This window comes from Vicia villosa, unplaced genomic scaffold (assembly GCF_029867415.1).
Source record: "Vicia villosa cultivar HV-30 ecotype Madison, WI unplaced genomic scaffold, Vvil1.0 ctg.001657F_1_1, whole genome shotgun sequence".
In the NCBI taxonomy this organism is placed as follows: Eukaryota; Viridiplantae; Streptophyta; class Magnoliopsida; order Fabales; family Fabaceae; genus Vicia; species Vicia villosa.
Window position 1 is genome coordinate 59,469 of NW_026705689.1, and position 4,133 is coordinate 63,601.

At 37.8% G+C, this 4,133-nt stretch overlaps 1 long non-coding RNA gene across 1 annotated transcript; it reads left to right on the forward strand.

The window, feature by feature from the left end:
• The first annotated feature begins 1,876 nt into the window (after positions 1–1,876).
• On the forward strand, positions 1,877–3,492 carry LOC131636172 (uncharacterized). Its single transcript, XR_009293967.1, has 3 exons — positions 1,877–2,418; positions 2,527–2,836; positions 3,216–3,492. It is a non-coding gene; the product is annotated as an uncharacterized LOC131636172 (long non-coding RNA).
• Positions 3,493–4,133: the final 641 nt, after the last annotated feature.

Below are 4,133 nucleotides of genomic sequence, written 5' to 3' on the forward strand. Positions count from 1 at the left end.
GCAGAGTCGCCAGCTGTCGCACGCTCGCGAAAATGGAACAACAGAGTCGCCACCAATATATTTATCCCATTGAGGGAAAGGAATATCAGAAAACCTATAATAAGGATAAGAGAAGGTCTTGCGACCAGAGATAGGGTACGGGAGTCGGTTACGCGAGGGGAAGGTACTAGCACCCCTCACGCCCATCGTACTCGATGGTATCCACCTATGTTTGTTCTATTCTAAGGGTGTATAAATCTAAAGCTTAATCACTAAGGGAATGCATGCAAATGAAAGAAAAGAAACACGGGGAAAATAAGGTTTATAAATAGTTGTGCTCGTTCAAGCCCCGCGACTTGATGCCTACGTATCCTTTTCAGGAATCAGAGCGCCGTAGTTCGGCTCTTTAGTTTTTGTTTGTTTTTGTGTTTTTTAGTTGCACAGTTACATTCGCACTCCGCTGCTCGACCTCTGGAGTCTTAAGCTGGGAATGGAGCGGAAGTAACGTGCTCTTAAGGAGGAAGAATGCCCTGAAGGCAAGAGAAAGAATGCCTCGGAGGCAAGAGAGAGAAGAGATGATTGGTTTGTATTTTTTAGGGTAATTCCGTGATGAACAAAACCCAATACAAGGTTCCGCACCACTTCATTACTTTGATTTAGGTCTGAACCTTTATTAGATATTTTAGATGTTTTTGATTGGTGATTTTTAAGGGGAATTAATCTGCGAGTTGAATCACATAGAATGTATGATGTCAAAGAAACAGATTAGGGAATGAATCCCACTCATTTCTCTACATGGATAGAGAAACAGATTAGGGAATGAATCCCACTCATTTCTCTAATAATCGAGAAACAGATTAGGGAATGAATCCCACTCATTTCTCTTTGTAGTGATCGAGAAACAGATTAGGGAATGGATCCCACTCATTTCTCTCTCACTAAGTGTTTGAGAAACAGATTAGGGAATAAATCCCACTCGTTTCTCTCCCACTTTTAATGTGATTCGCCTCTTCCTTTATTAAATGTTTTAAAGTTGAAAAGGAAAATAAACAAAACTAGCCTAAGATGAAAACTAGCCTAATATGATGGGAACCTCTAATTCCTAAAGTTGTCATGGTTTCTACCTAATGGTTAGGAGCAAAAAGCGACATGAAAATAAAGTCACAATTAGAAGTCATAAGTAAGATACATGAGCAAAATTGAGAATGATATAATGGTACCAAATTATACACAAGCATGAAGTAACAAGTCAAAATATAGTACAAAATGAAGTAAAATACTATTGTTTTTTATATTGACTTTATGGGAGAAATTGAATTACAAATCAAGCAAAAGAATTAAAATAAAAGCCTAAACTAATATTTTTTAGTGATTATTTTCTATGTCTAAAATTAGTACTTAGGTCTAAAATTAATAGTGAAGAGTTAGTGATTCAATTACTAAAAAGAAGTGGCAAAAAACTAACTAAAGGTCTAAATCTAACATGAACAGGGGGTGTGAACTTGAAATGATGGTGCAGTAAGCAACACAGGCGCAGAGCCCAATAAGATCAAGGCCCAGGAACGTTTTTTTTGTTATCAGATTTTGTAAAGTGCCAAAAATGGCGTTAGGGCCAATGGGGGTGACGAATAGCAAATCAGGCCCAGAGTTTGGTTTCGGTCCAGTTTGATCCACATCACAGATTTTATGATTTCAGATTTTAATTAATGTTAATCAAATTTAATTAACTACATTAATCCAGATTTTATACAGTTTATGCCTAATTAAAATTTAAACAAGTCAGATTACAATTACTTAATTAACATTAAATCAGATTAACGTCAAATTAAAAAAAATAAAAAAGAATTGAAAATTAAAAGGGGATTAGGTTTACTAACGTGAATGACCATTGGAATTCTTATTCCTCGTTCACGAACTCACGAACAGCGGTGGCGGCGATTCCTTGAACTCACCTCCTTCTTTTTCACGACGGCGGCATCGGGCCTTTTTCCTTCTCGCCGGCGAAATACCGGCCACTCCCTCCGCTTAGTATTTGTCTCAATCGATTACCTCCTCCTAGTCTATACGCTCTCGCCTCCATCTTAACCGATTGTCTCAGTCCTCAATCTCTTCTCTTCGCCAATAACCGAACAAGCACAAGCATATATCGGAGAGGATAGTGAATCGGATTTTCCTACCGGAGCAGCTCGGAGCGCCTTCATCGGTGCCGTTTGTGCGAAATCCAACGTCAAGTTCTCGCTGGATGAAGATTAACGATGATGATGATGAAGCGTCGTTGTTGTTGTTGCGAGATTACGAGACAGTTGCGATGATTCTTAGATGGTGATGAACGTGCAGAATTGTCGATGATGACGCGGTTATTGCAGATCGAGGGAGTGTAGTCGCAAATGAAGCTTGCAGTTCGATTGCTATTATGGAGAGTTCTTTGACCGAGTGAAGGTGAGTTTCTTCTCTTCTTTCGCCACGGACTCAAGTAACTTCTTAGCTTTGCACTCTTCTTCTCCTTCTTGAATTTTTGCTGCGATTTGTTGTTGTGATGATTTGCAGAGAAATTGAGGATTGATGATAGCGATGATGATTGTTGTGATGTGAAGATGAAGTTGCCGAGAGTGAAGAATTCAGAGGATGATGAATGAGGGGAATGGTAGATAAGAAATGGTTCAAAGGAGGGTTGAAGATGGAAGGTTAAAGGTGATAAAGATCGAGAGGAGTTCAGAGATGAAGACTGTGAGCAATGAATGAATGGAGAATGGTGTGAAGATGTGGTGAAGAATGGTTCTGTTGAGGAAAATGATGGAGAGAATTCAATGATGAAGCAGGTTTCGATTTTATAGAAGTGGAGGTGATTGAATCTGAGGTTAGTTACACTCTTATTTCTGTTATAGTCTGTTAGAGTGGTTTAGTTAGGTTGTTACGAATCGGTTACAACTGTTATGAGGTAGTTATGAATTGGTTAAAAGCTGTTGGGAATTCTGTTTTGGGCAGTTAGGTAGTTATGAGAAGAATAGGTATTGGCAATTGGTTAGGGACTGTTTGTGGGTTAAAGAATTAGTAGGGAATTGGTTATGTGTTACAAAATTCTGTTATGGTTAGAAAAGAAACTGTTTTGGCTAGTTAAATGTTGAGTGAAAATAAATTGATGTCGCTGTTGTATTGTGGATGCAGGTTTATACTTGTGATTTTTTGTTGTGGTTTGAATGTATAATATGGGGCTGATCTTCTTTGGTTTAAAACAGGGACTGGTAATGGATTGATTCGGAAGGAAAGGTGTGCTGATGATGTGATGAACAACCCAAAGGAACACATGGAGATCTTTTCCAAGTAAAGCAGAAGGTGAAATCAGGATGAAGCTGAATGAAGTCATAGCAATCTTTTAATAGATCTCTTTCTTTTTGTAATGGACTTGAATTGGTTGGAAGTGTAAATGGACATGACTCTTGCAATGTGTATTGGGAATTTGTAATGAAACTTGGTAATGGACTATGAAATATGTAATGGTTTTATAATTTAGAACTTGCCTTGCCTTGAAATGTTGCATATACCTTTTTTTTTGATTTTGAATGGAATCGTAATGTACTTCACTAATTATGAATGGATCTTTCCTTTTGATAGTATCTTCCTGAAAATACAAATGAGGTTCGACCGAATCTTGATGAAGTCCTTTGGATCAAACTCGTATACTTTTCATGACTCCATAATAATTGATCCAAATTGAGCACTCATGATGGGATCTCAAATAATTAGCACTTGAAGCCAACTTAATATGCATAAGGCTTTAACTTGATGTATCAAAAGATAGATAACTCATTATTATCTTATTGCACAAACCATGAGTTATTTCTTGTATCTCAATCCGCATTAGGAACCCCCTTGAATTGGTGAACGATACAGTCAGAGAATATCACAATAGATCTTGTTCAAATGATGACCACAAGTACGTGAACATTTACAAAGAGCCACAAATGAATCCCTACATCCATGATCCTTGATTTCAATTTCAAACTGTTGATGAATGCATGATTTTATTGATGACCTAATGAGATGTATGCAAATGATTTGTGAAGCGTGAGCCAGTTAGAAATAAATTAAGATGGGCAAATTTTGGGGTGCAACAAAGGTGTAAGGCACCCTTTGCATCCATGGTTATCCATGGG